This window comes from Phyllobates terribilis, unplaced genomic scaffold (genome assembly GCF_046119375.1).
Source record: "Phyllobates terribilis strain yellow unplaced genomic scaffold, ASM4611937v1 Scaffold_12__6_contigs__length_324123572, whole genome shotgun sequence".
Classification (NCBI taxonomy): domain Eukaryota; kingdom Metazoa; phylum Chordata; class Amphibia; order Anura; family Dendrobatidae; genus Phyllobates; species Phyllobates terribilis.
In genome coordinates, this window is record NW_027362772.1 from 290,748,707 (window position 1) to 290,762,451 (window position 13,745).

General features: G+C 51.5%; 1 protein-coding gene across 4 annotated transcripts in view; it reads left to right on the top strand.

Annotated features, from left to right (window-relative positions):
- The first annotated feature begins 8,595 nt into the window (after positions 1–8,595).
- LOC141172704 (uncharacterized) overlaps positions 8,596–13,745 on the top strand; it is a 29,867-nt gene continuing 24,717 nt past the window's right edge. For 2 of the 4 annotated variants that reach the window (XM_073657146.1, XM_073657149.1), the window contains exon 1: positions 8,596–8,729. The gene's annotated coding sequence lies outside the window, so the exon portion shown is untranslated. The remainder of the gene's footprint in view (positions 8,730–13,745) is intronic. The other 2 variants (XM_073657148.1, XM_073657150.1) reach the window with 2 other exon arrangements.

The window sequence follows — 13,745 nt, forward strand, 5'->3', positions numbered from 1 at the left end:
AATCCCCTGGCCAGATTCTCCTCAATATATTCGGACATCGACCGGGTCTCAGCAGCGGATAAAGGATAAATACGCCCACGGGGAGGAGTAGTACCGGGTAACAGGTCGATGGGACAGTCGTATGGTCTATGAGGGGGTAATGTCTCTGCCTCCTTTTTATTAAAGACATCAGCATAAGACCAATAAGGAATTGGAAGTCCAGGTAGATTAGCTGGGGTAGGAGAGGGACGGACGGGATGGACGGGAACCAGGCAGGTCTTATGACAGTCTTGTCCCCAGCGAAGGACTTCTCCGGTTTGCCAGTCAAGCACGGGTGCATGTTTCTGGAGCCAAGGCAGACCTAGCAAGAGGGCGTGAGAGAGTCCAGGCAGAACATGAAAGGAGATACTTTCAGAATGCAGCATTCCCACCTGCAGAGTAATGGATTCGGTGATGAGTTGGATGGGGCGTGGTAAGAGCCCCCCATCCACGGCAGCCACAGACAAGGGTACAGCCAGAGGTTTGGTGGGGATGCGGTATTTCTCTACCAGGGACTGTGAAATAAGATTCCCGGCTGCTCCAGAGTCCAGTTGGGCTAGTTCGAAATAACGGTTCTCCCCGTAGACGATTGAAACTGACAACAGCAGGGATGGAGAGGATTTATTCTTGTCTAGGTGGACCTCTCTGAGCGAACCTAGACACAGGCGTTTCCCGACCTCTCCGGGCAGGCACGGATCCGGTGCTCCTTACTGCCACAGTAGAAGCAGGTCCCCTCGGCACGGCGTAAGTCCTGACGGGTCTTGACCATCTTGGTCTGGTCGACCTGCATAGGCTCAGGAGGGTGTACCTGGTTAGAGACAGAAGGAGTGACGGGTTTCTGAAAAGTAGGAGCTAGACGTGGTAACCTCCTCTCACGGGTGACCTCTCTGGCACGCTCCTGGAACCGTAGGTCAATCCGGGTGGCAAGAGTTATTAAGTCATCGAGAGTGGTAGGAATGTCCCGACCGGCAAGTTCATCTTTAATACGGCCGGACAGACCCTCCCAGAAGACGGAAACCAGAGCGTCGTTATCCCAGGCCAGCTCCGAGGCAAGGGTACGGAACCGTATGGCATATTGGCCCACGGTGAGACTCTCCTGACGGAGGCGTAGCAACGATGATGCAGATGAGGTCTTCCGTCCGGGTTCGTCGAAGACTTTCCGGAAAGCCGTGAGAAAAGCAGGCAAGTTGGACACCAGGGGGTCTCCTCTCTCCCATAGAGGATTTAGCCAGGCCAGGGCCTCCCCGGTGAGATGGGACATGATGAAGGCAATTTTGGCCCGGTCGGAGTTAAACTGGTGGGACAAAAGTTCAAAGTGCAGGGTGCACTGATTTAAGAAGCCCCGAGCCTGGACGGAGTCGCCTCCGAAGCGAGGAGGTGCAGAAAGCCGGGGTCCGGGGTAGGATACCATGGTATTAGTGGGCAGCGGAGCTGCCGGATTGCAAGATATGGCACTGGCGGAGGTTGTTGGTGGATCAGACAGAGTGTTCAGGCGAGTATTGACATTCCGCAGGTGACCCAGGATGGACTCCTGTTGGGACCTCTGACGGGACAGTTCAAGACAGAGGTCCGAGAGCGAGGGAGCTTGGGTGCCACCGGGTTCCATGGCCCGAGCAAACTGTAACGGGTCTGGGAGGCGGAACCTCTGGGCTACAATACAAGGGGGCGGTCCTTGTAAGGGAGCGGGTGGCGACCAGGCAGGTAGTCACAGGAGGTGACCAGGACAGTCTCTGGGTGTACGGGCAGGAGGACACGGCAAGTGATCGGGGCAGTCTCTGGATAAAGGGTAGGTACGACCTGTGATGGCTGAACCTCCAGGTAGGCTAGCAAGGCAGATGAAGAATGTGTGCTCCCAGGTGAGCAAGCGAGAGTCTCTGGAATAGCAGGTGGTCACAGCACGTGACGGCGGAGCCTCCAGGTAGGCAAGCAGGCAGGTAACGGAGAAGCGCTCCCAGGTGAGCGGGCAAGAGTCTCAGGAATAGCTGGTGGTCACAGCACGTGACAGCGGAGCCTCCGGGCAGGCAAGCAGGCAGGTAGCGGAGAAGCGCTCCCAGGTGAGCGGGCAAGAGTCTCAGGAATAGCTGGTGGTCACAGCACGTGACAGCGGAGCCTCCGGGCAGGCAAGCAGGCAGGTAGCGGAGAAGCGCTCCCAGGTGAGCGGGCAAGAGTCTGGAGTAGCTGGTGGTCACAGCACGTGACAGCGGAGCCTCCGGGCTGGCAAGCAGGCAGGTAACGGAGAAGCGCTCCCAGGTGAGCGGGCAAGCTGGTCCATAGACAGACTGACCGGAGTTGAAGGCAGACCGTCGGACCTCAGGCAAGCAGGCAGGTAGCTGATGTGCGCTCTCAGGTGAGCGGGCAGGCTGGTCCTTAGACAGACTGACAGGAGTAGTAAGGCAGACCGTCGGACCTCAGACTAGCAGACAGGTAGCAAGTAATCAGGCAGGAATCTGACAGGTAACTGGCAGGTAACTGGCAACGGGACCTGAGGGCTGAAGCACAGGTGAGACACAGGTGCAAACAACATTGCTCGGGCACCTCCATTTTGGAGGAGGTGCCTTATATATGATGAAGTCCTCCGGCCATTGGCCGGGGACTCCTTAGGACGGCGCGCGCGGCCCCTTTAAGAGGAGGGGAGCGCGCGCGCACGCGCCCTAAGCACAGGGGCCGGGAAGGAGCGCGCGCTGAGAGCAGAGCGGGAGGAGGACGCCGGGAAGGAGCGCGCGCTGACAGCAGAGCGGGAGAGGGACGCCGGGCACGGGGCAGAGCGGTGAGGGGAGCAGCGTCCCTGCCTAGCAGAGGGCAGGGACGCTGGCACTACAGAGCGCTTCATGCACTATCTCGCCTCCTCCAAATTTACGGTCTCCACGGACAATAACCTGCTGACGCACCTGGAAACTGCGAAGCTCGGTGCCCTGGAACAACGATGGACGTCAAGACTATCTAACTACGAGTTCACCATCAAGTATCGGGCTGGGCACAAAAATGCAAATGCTGGCACGCTGTCCAGGATGCCCAACTTGCCAGATGGGGGTAAAGACCTGGAAGAGCTGGAAGAGATAGAGATCCCCGCTTTCCATCGTCATGGGGTGACCCAGTGCTCCCATTGTGTGAAGAACAGGTGCTACGCCAATAGAGAGGTCACGTTCAACCCATTGCCCCACCATGGATGGGCAGAGACACAGGATAGCGACCCGGCTGTCCGCCTGGTAATGGAGTTGCTGACACAGGCTGACTCGCGCCCTGATTCAGATGCTCCACAGGAGACCAAACAGCTGTGGAAGGAGAAGGGCAAGCTGTTCATCTATGAAGGGAAGCTGTGTCGAAGGAATATCAACCCCCAGACACATGAACTGGTCTGGCAGGTGGTAGTCCCGAGGCGGGATGCGTCAATGGTCTTAGAAGCGCACCACGAAAGAGCGGGACACTTCGGATGGAAGAAGTTGGAAGATTTGCTACGTGAGCGATTCTACTGGGCTGGCATGAGGAAAGCAATCGAGAGATGGTGTCAAGAATGCGGACCATGCAACCTGAGACGAAAAGACCATGACAGCCAGAGGGCTCCCCTGCAGCCCATCATCACCAAACAGCCACTCGAACTGGTAGCCTTGGACCACGTGAAGCTAGCCCCAAGCAGGTCAGGCTATGTCTATGCTCTCACCATCGTAGACCACTACTCCCGGTTCCTGGTAGTAGTGCCAGTGAAAGACCAGACGGCTCAGACGGCAGCCAAGGCATTTCAACAGCACTTCTGTCGCCCTGACCATGTGCTTACTGACCAAGGTCCAGCCTTCGAAGCGGAGGTGTTCCAGGAATTCTGCAACCTGTACGGCTGCAAGAAAATCAGGACAACGCCGTATCATCCCCAGACCAACGAGTTGTGTGAAAAGATGAACCAGGTGGTGATAGACCTGTTGAAGACATTGCCCTGGAAGAACGCAGCCTGTGGCCAGAGAAGTTGCCAGATCTGGTGGATCTATATAATCACATCCCGGTGAACTCCACCAATTGTACACCTGCTTACCTGATGAGGGCAAGACCTGGTAAGCTGCCCATCGACTTGGACATGGGAGTCCTAACACCAGAGACAACCTCACCAGATGCGGATTGGGATACCGAGCGGCAGCAACAATACAGCAAAGTGCAAGAGAGTGTTGAAAGAAGCTTGTCCCAGGCAAGACGAAAGCAAGAGAAAACTTATAATCAACACGCACCTGCTGTCCCCTTGTTACCAGGAGAATAAGTCCTTAAGAGAAAGAGTTGACTCCACAAACTAGATGATGAGTGGGAGGTAGAGCCATACACCATCCTACCCTCGAGTTACGATAACACCAAGGTGTGCCTCATCAGCAAAGATGGAGGAGAAACTTCAGCAGCAGTCTCAAGAGACCACTTGAAGATATGTCCTGAGCAGTTAAAACACACTAAAGAAAATCAAGACAACCCTCAGCCCACAGAAGAAGTGGAGGAAGTGGTCCAAACAGTACACGGAGAATTTCCCCGATCGTGGACACAGGTGAACAATGCAATTGTAGTACCGGTCCTTACCTTTCTCCAAGCCGCCTCACCGGAAGCTGCAGAAGTCCCAGAACAGCTGGAAGACCAGTCGGCCCCAGAGACAGAAGTTTCATTATCAGCAGAATCAACCCTCTGCTAGTAGTGAACCTGCCGTACCCATGGTGAGCCACAGAATCCGAAGGAGATTACCCAGCCTACCAGTACCACCTCAGACTACCTGCAGTGTAGTTCACACTGAACTCACCACACCAGGGGTAGACACAAGGGACCAGGGTAGAGCAGTGACCACCAGTGTACTACGTATGTCGACCAGGAGTACAAAAGGTCAGCTCCCTGCTCGTTGGAGAAATTAAAATGTAAAGTTTAAAGTATAAGAATATTAAAATGTATGCTGTAAAGGGTAAGACTTGTAGGTTATGGATGGTGAATAACCAAAAAACTTTCCATTGTAAATAGTTGCACTTATTAGAGTACCCCCCTTATTGGTTTTATGATTATAACAAACGACCTCAGAACAAAAACCCGTTTGGCGTGGCCGAAGACGTGGTCCAACACCTGGATCATCTGTGCCTTGCAGCCACGCCCAGGGCCTACGTTGAGGGTTTGCGGACGGGTCCCTCATGTTCAAATTGCACCTTCCTCAGTGGAATGGACACCTGGTTGCAGATTATACTGTAACCTGTTAAAGACTGTAATGTTAATAATTTTCTGTGTGCCTTGTTATTGTTATTTGTTACTTTTGAAAAATATTCTCAGTCCGAGAGTACTGAAATTAACTAGGGGGGAATGTGGCACACCAGGGGTCCGGTTGCCACAGTGGCTTTGCCTCCCTAAAAAGAGGTAATGCCATGCCTGGAAGCAAGCAGGGGTCCCTGAGTCAGGGATACTAAACATGCAACACTTTCCTGGCTCCAGACCAGCAAGGGGAGTCCCCTCCCCTTGGTAACTGGGATCTGGGGGCAGAGTTAGTTAGTCTTAGTGTGAGGAGTTGAGTTTAGGACGTGGAAGAGACAAGAGCTAGGGACTGGAGCTGAGGTAGCTCGTCCTAGCTAGAGAAGCACAGAGGACCGGACACCGGAGTCCGAGGCTGTGTGGCACTGAAGGTCCAGCAGCAGATACCGTAGGGCAGGGGATTGAAGGTCTCCTGGCCCCATCAGATGCCCGGAGGCTCAGCAGCACAGAGGGACCAGCACCGCTACGGGGGAGCAACGCATGAGTAAGGCCCGAGCTGCAAGCCATATGGTTGAGCACCGTACGTTACACTCAGGGACATGGGCTATAGTGTGGCGCCCCTGAGGGTTCGGCCGCCACAGGAATGCTGCACTTCTTTATTGGAGTGTGGTGTTCCTCCTCTGAGGTAAGTCCGGTGCGATGGTAGTTACCTAGTTTTTGCATCCAACACCACATTTCTCCACCAGAGGGAGCTAGTATGCACTAGGTGCTGCTCCCCTGGTTACAGGGAGACTGGGGAACACAAAGTGGTAGGAATCAGTTAGTGGGTGTGGGTGGAGGAACAGTTAGTTAGTGACACTTCTAATTTCATATTTAATAGTATGCCATCTTTGATCTTAGTTCTTCGCTGGTCCTTTTGGTCCTGTGTGGACCTGTCCAGCCCTTCAGACCCGTGTGGTCTCCGACGGTGTGTCTGTCAAGTGGTCGCACTGTGCTGTCAAAATACTGTGTGTTAAGTGACTTCCCTCCGGGAGCGCAGATCCTGTGTGGGCCTGCACCGGCATGGGACACAGCCCTCGTACACCGATCTATGGGACGAGAGGGAGGTTGCAGACAAGGAATGTCTCAACCCGGCCAAGGACCAGGATCAAGAAGGCCCGGGAGCTTTAGAGTGTGGCTCCCTAGCAAATGGGTCCCGAGGAGGATGCAGACGGAGCGGAGCACGCCACCTGTCCTCTTCTACCTGATCTATTCAGAGGGATTCCGGCTGCAAGAGGGGTACCGGCCCCCGACACCCGACCTCGTACTCTATGTCCAGGACGGGAAAGCCCGGTTAGGCCTTGAGGATCCCGCCGGGCTTGGGATGGAGAGGAATTGCCACCCGAGCCGTACACCTGAGAGGAGCTCAGAGGGAGACCTGGCCTATCTACACACGCACAGACGGGAAAGGGTAAAGTCTGTAGTGCAGGAACACTCTGGTGTAGGGATGCTACCTCACACTGGACTTACTCGGAGGTAGTCGGACCCCCGTCCCTGGTGGCCGCAGGACTCCGCGAGGAGCAGGGAGAAGCCGTGCGCTGCTTATGAGAACTGTGAGTAAAGCCTTGGAAATTCATCCCTATGGCCTCCGGACTGTTCATTACGCGCCATACCACGCGACACGGTGCCCGCACTCCCACACTACTACCCCCCTTTATCCTGCCTTGCCTGCCCTGAGGCCGCGCTCCGCCTGTGGGGAGCAGCGAGAACTTTAGCCGCCATGACATCGGGCCTCAGCGGACTGTTAGCGGCGCTGGTGGCGCATCACCAAACACCACAGGTGGCGTAGTCGACAATTACCACTCAACCCGGAAAGCCCTAACATCATTTTTCAATGTGACGGCCCTGGGCACGGAACAGGTCGAGGCCACGACTGCATCCCCGTCCTCAACATCTGACCCGGCTCCGAGTACCCCATCTTCCCAGGGCAGGGCTTGCGAGCGTCACAATAGCACCGCTACAGGCAGCAAAGCCAAAGAGTATAGTGAGAAGGGGAGGCCTACAACTTCACCTGGCAAGGAGGACTCAATGTTTGCTTCCAGGCTGACCAGACTCTTACCTCTAGCCAGTACCCCCAATCCAGGCTTGCCTAATTGTCATCAGTAAAGACCCTGGGACTGCACTACGACACCCTGCACAACCACCAACATCCACACCCTGCCCTGAAGCTAACTCTTCCTGTGGGAAGTCATAACATCCTTGCTGCAACACCACCAGCTGTTCCGCAGTGGCGGCCCCCTTTAGCCGCATTCCACAGGTGGCGTAGTCAGACTCTTTAATAAAACCTATACATATAATTTCCCTTGGATTGACCGCCCTGGGTCACGGACTGATTTACCGCCACTGTGACTACAACCCCCAGCATCTACCGGCCCGGCACCGGGTACCCCACGGCCCAGGGGGCGCGTCACAAGGAAAGATGCGTGCGAGCCCACATCAAAGTCAAGGACATGACCTTTGACGTAAATGTACGTCAAAAGTCATGAAGGGGTTTAAAAATAACAAAAAGTAAAATACTCAGGGGACCAGCGGGAATAAAAGAAGAGCAAAAACCGTACACTGATGATTTGTTGACATGTCCTCTTTAAAGGTTGAAATGCCCCTCAAAGGTCTTTTATGAACTTATGTCAAAATGTGTGAAATAAATTATATATATAAGTAAATAAATAAAACAAAATAATAATAATAATAATAATAATAATAAAAAGTCACTGTCAATCCAGACTGCTGTTTCTGGCTACAACCCAAATAAGAAAAAATATATAAAATACTGTATATATAGAAAGGTAGAAAGATAATCACAATGTAAAACATTACATTTATGTATTTTGGTGGCCATTAGTGGGCTTAAAATAATGTGAAAATAGAAAATTAGACAGGCACCTCCTTTTACTTTACATTTTCCTTAAAAAAAAAAAATATGAATATAAAAATGATATAAAAAATTAGGTCCAATTGTATCACAAAAAAAAGACAAAAATTATTTGAATATCTGAATGAGAAAAAAATTCTAGAGCTCGTAAAAATGTATGTACGAGAAAAAAGCCAAAAAGAGCCCGGTCGTAAAATGGAGGAGGGGAGTTGGGGAAATGGCCTGGTTTTTAACTGGTTAAAAAAGGTACAGTGCCGGGATAGGTAACACTCTTTTGACATACTTCAGACCCCAAAATGTGAACAGCCTAAAACTAATGAACGAATGGATGTACCGTAATTGTGTTTTATTTTTGGTACAAATAATGAAAAATGCATAAAAATGTAAAAAGAAAACAAAAAAATTAAAAAAGTAGAAAATAAAAAAGAGTCTGTGGACCTTTATTAAGGGAATATTTGAACTGGAAATATCTCAGAGTACAAAGTACATGAGATAATTGGAGGAGAATCGCTCCGCGCTGCGGGTGAACGGTCAGTGACTCCATGACTCGTTCTGACTGAAAGCAGAAGTAAAGGCCTCGATTCTCCGTGGGGTCTCTGAAGAAGACGACCACGTAAGTAAATGGGGGGTAGGAGCCTGTGAATGTCCAAGAACTACAACTCCCAACATTGATGCTTTAATATAGAAAGTTATATATGGAAATGTTTTCTTTTTTGGATGTCAGGACTTCCCAGATACTGTACATGCGGCTGCAGGTTTTACTACAAAATGGCAAGGGATACGCCTTTCTGGGTTGAGAATACACCCCTATCCCCGTGAATCTCGCCATGACAGATGATTTCGTTCTGTTAACATCTAGGCCTCATTTATCAAAGCTGGGAAAACTACCTTTGTTGCCCATAGCAACCAATTACAGCGTGGCTTTCACTTTTCCAAAGCAGTGTACCTCATTCACGCACCCTGACGATGGCGTACTATTATGTCATGGTGCGTGTATGGGGTCTGCTTCATACCGGACTGATGCTAGCAGTGATCAGAGCTGAGCTCAACCGTTTATGTGCTGCTGTCAATCACCGATAAATGGTGGGAAAATTAATCCCTTTTTTCCCCAATTTAAAAAATAAAATCATGAAGATATTTTTTTATCGCCGCATCCATCAAAATCCGATCTATCACAATACTACACTGCTGACATAAACACTACCGACAAGCGCTGCTGTTAACCTCTTAAATGCTGCTGTCAATTACCACGATTTGGTCAGGGCCCATAGATCCCACCAGCACGATGTAATTGTGGCAAGCTGATGGGTTGTCGTGATAGCAGGTGGCCTCCTGAAGACCCCCGTGCCTGTCATGTTAATCCTCCTGTGACATTCAGCTATAGGATGGGCATCATAGGAGACCATGATTTTACTATATACAGCAATACCGGAGTATTGCTACATATAGTATAAGCAATTTAACGATTTCAGGTTCAAGACCACTAAGGGGACCTAAAAAAGAAGTGAAAAGTTAAAAAAAAAATTAAATCATCCACCTTTTCCCCAATTAAAAATAAGGAAATATATAAAATAAATAAATAATAAAAAAAAATACACTGCTCAAAAAAATAAAGGGAACACTTAAACAACACAATGTAACTCCAAGTAAATAACACTTCTGTTAAATCTACCTGTCCAGTTATGAAGCAACACTGATTGTGAATCAATTTCTCCTGCTGTTGTGCAAATGGAATAGACAACTGGTAGAATTGATAGGCAATTAGCCAGATACCCCCTATAAAGGAGTGGTTCTGCAGGTGGTGACCACAGACCATTTCTCTGTTCTCATCCTTTTTGCCTGTTGTTTTGGTCACTTTTTCATTTTACAATTGCTCTCACCCCTAGAGGTGCAGGAGCTTGAGGCGGTGTCTACAGTACAAACTACAGAAGTTGCTCAGGTAGTGCAGATCATCCAGGATGGCACATCAGTGCGAGCTGTGGCAAGAAGGGTAACTGTGTCTGTCAGCAGAGTGTCCAGAGCATGGAGCAGATACCAGGAGATGTGGAGGGAGCCATAGGAGGGCAACAACCCAGCAGCAGGACCGCTACCTCCTCCTTTGTGCAAGGAGGAACAGGAGGAGCACTGTCAGAGCCCTGCAAAATGAACTCCAGCAGGCCACAAATGTGCATGTGTCTGCACAAATGGTTAGAAACCGACTCAATGAGGGTGGTATGAGGGCCCGATGTCAACAGATGGGGGTTGTGCTCACAGCCCAACACCGTGCAGGACACTTGGCATTTGCCACGGAACACCAGGATTGGCAAAGTCGCCACTGGCGCCCTGTGCTCTTCACAGATGAAAGCAGGCTCACACTGAGCACATGTGACAGACGTGACAGAGTCTGGAGACGCTGTGGAGAGCGATCTGCTGCCTGCAACATCCTTCAGCATGACCGGTTTGGCAGTGGGTCAGTAATGGTGTGGGGTGGCATTTCTTTGGAGGGCCGCATAGCCCTCCATGTGCTCGCCAGAGGTAGCCTGACTACCATTAGGTACCGAGGTGAGATTGTGAGACCCCTTGTGAGACCATATGCTGGTGCGGTTGGCCCTGGGTTCCTCCTAATGAAGGACAATGTCAGACCTCATGTAGCTGGAGTGTGTCAGCAGTTCCTGCAAGATGAAGGTATTGAAGCTATGGACTGGCCTGCCCGTTCCCCAGGCCTGAATCTGATTGAACACATTTGGGACATCATGTCTCGCTCCATCTGACGCGTCCAGGGGGGATATGGGGGAAACTCGGTACCCGGGCCTTGACCTTCTGTGGGATGTCACGGCAGTCGGCTCCCGGGCCTGTACCCTGGGGTCACTCTTTAAAAGGGGTTTGTTAACAGTTTTTGTCTCGTGACGCCACCTGTGGTTCCCGGTAATGGGTACCAGCGCTGCTGCAGACCTCTGGGGGTGATGGGATGGCAGCTGGGATGCTTCTGCTCCCCACAGGCGGAGCGGGCCCCCCGGGGCAGAGTTTATGGAAGGGATGCAGGTGAGAGGTGGCCCGGTCGGGTCAAGGGGAATGACGGACACGCACACAGGGGATTCGCTTCAGTACCTTTACTGGTATAAAGGCAGGTACGGTCCAGGGTACTTGATAGGAAGGGTGCACTTCAGGACTCTCCCCAGTGAGCGAGTATAAGGCCTCCTGATCCATTTCTTCCTCTCCCTAAAGCTTCTGGCCAGCCTGGAACTTGGCGTAGCTTCTATACTGTTTCACTCTCTCACCTGTCGGCTTGGTAGTAAGACTTTTCTCTGGCAACCACTATCCCTGGATGCTGGGGCCTTCGTGGTTCCTAGTCCTGTAATTGATGGTAGCTTCAGGATGACCAGGGGTCTGGAAGCCTCCTGGTATGCCGGTTGTTCCTACTGGGTGTAGAGAACCCTGTAGGCGTGGACCCGATGTCCGACTTGTGTCTTGGGGTGAGCTTCAGATGCTCCTCTGCCCCATTAACTCCTCTCTCCTTGCCTCGGCCACACTCGGGGGCCCTCAGTACAGCAGCAGACGTACTGCTTCTTCACTGGTCTCAGTGCCAGCACACTCCCTGACTGACTAACTCCACCCTCCAGTATATATATCCCTAACAGGGCTCCCTCTGGTGGTCTGAGGTGGAAGGGTGGAGGTGTCTGTTTGTAGTGAGGGCCTCTTGTGGAGAAGTCCATCTGACCAGCCCAGGGGATGGAGATGGGATGACTCGGTACACGGGCCTTTGCCTGGCCTTGGGGATGTCGCGGTGGTCGGCTCCCGGGCCCGTACCCTGGGGTCACTCTTTAAAAAGGGGCTAATAGGTTTCTTAGTTTTATGAAAGTTTGTGACGCCACCTGTGGCTTCTGGTGAGAATCACCAGCGCTGCGCAGTCCACTGAGGCCGGTGATAAGGCTGCTCGATGGTATAGCTCCCCACAGGTGGAGCTAGGCCTCAGGGCAGTGTACGGGAAGGGGGATGCAGGACAGGCGAGACCCAGGTGGGTCAGAGCAAGAACAGGGACGGACACGATAGTCACTTCAGTACCTTTTACTGGTGGAAATTCAGGCACATCCCGGAGCACTGTAGGGTGAAGTGTGCATATCAAGATCCTCCCCAATGAGCGGGAGTAGGGCCTCCTGTTTCTTGCCTCTGCGTAGTAAGTTTCTGACCTGCCTGGAGCTAAGCCTAACTTTGTCTCTGTCCTGCGCTGGCTGACTTTGTGGTAGGGTCTTCTCTTGGAATACACGCTCCTCAGCTTGCGGGGCCTATGTGTCTCCCGGCTCTGTTACGTATCAGCACTTTAGCGATCCTGGGACCTGTAGTTCTCCAGGGATTCTGGTTATGCCTTACTGGGTCATAGAGATCCCGGTAAGCTCGGACCCGGTGTCCGCTAACTTCTTCGGGGTGAGCCGGTTAAGCTCCTCTGCCCCCTATGTACTAACTCTCCACTCGCCTTCAGCCTACTCGGGCCTTCACTAGGCTATACACACTAACGGCAGCTTGCCGCGCTTCACCGATCTTATGGCGCCGGCACACCTAAAGCTCTGTATTCTGAGCTACAACTCTACTGAGCTCAACTCTGCATTCAGACCTGCACTTGCTGAACTCTCCAGAGGAACTACTCTGACTGGCTCCACCTTCCCTATTTATATCCCTAACGGGCTCCCTCTGCTGGTCTGAGGTGGAAGGTGGAGATGTGTGAATGTTTATGGGGGCCTCTTGTGGAGGAATCCATCAATGCACTCTTCTTGGATCTGTGATACCAAGCGCAGCTGGGCGTCACATTTTCCCCTAGCAAAGCTCAACACTCCCGGGCTGAAGTACATTTTAAAACAACAATAAGAAGCATGAACAATCTTCCCTTTATGGGAGGCACCAAGCTTAAACGTTGCATAACAATATTAACAAGTACAAAGCGTCCTCAGGATTCAAGTCTCTTGTGGTGAGGTTCCCAGACAGGATGTCCATCTCACAGGGTAGAGTACTTGGTGGTTTGAGGGACCTGTCACAAACCCTCAACATAGGCCCTGGGGTGGCTGCAGGGCATGAAGATCCCGAGTTGGACCTCCAATAGAGCCACTCCAGACAGGTTTTCTTTCTGAGGTCACCTAAAAGGGGCACTCCAGGGAGTGCAAATATATACAAAAAGCAGTTTTTGGGCTGCACAAAGTCCTCAGCCACTGAGTTCTTAGGTAAACAATAAAGGGATTAATAAGGTAAGGTGTCCATATCACTTGAATTGTCTACTTACAAGGCAAAGCACAAATTAATAAAGACATACATATAAGAAAGTACACAATTAATGCAGTACATTACAATTTAATACCCCAGGGGTAACTATCTACATTTTCAGGAATTTGACTATTTTACTGAGTGTACCTGACAGGGGGTTTACCTCGCGTGCTACGTGTTGATCTGCGTAGTACCGGGATGCGTGAAGTACTAGTAGGTGTACTACCTCCCAATGTGTTAGTACTAGGTGTGGAGGGGCTACATGACTGTATTGACCTCTCTACTGGACTAGCAAGCATACCATTGGCTGGGCCTTCTTGCTCTGTTCCTACCGGGGATCCTTCTTCTGGGGATTCTGCTTGAGCAGGCACTTCTGCAGCACTTATAGGTTCTTCTTGCT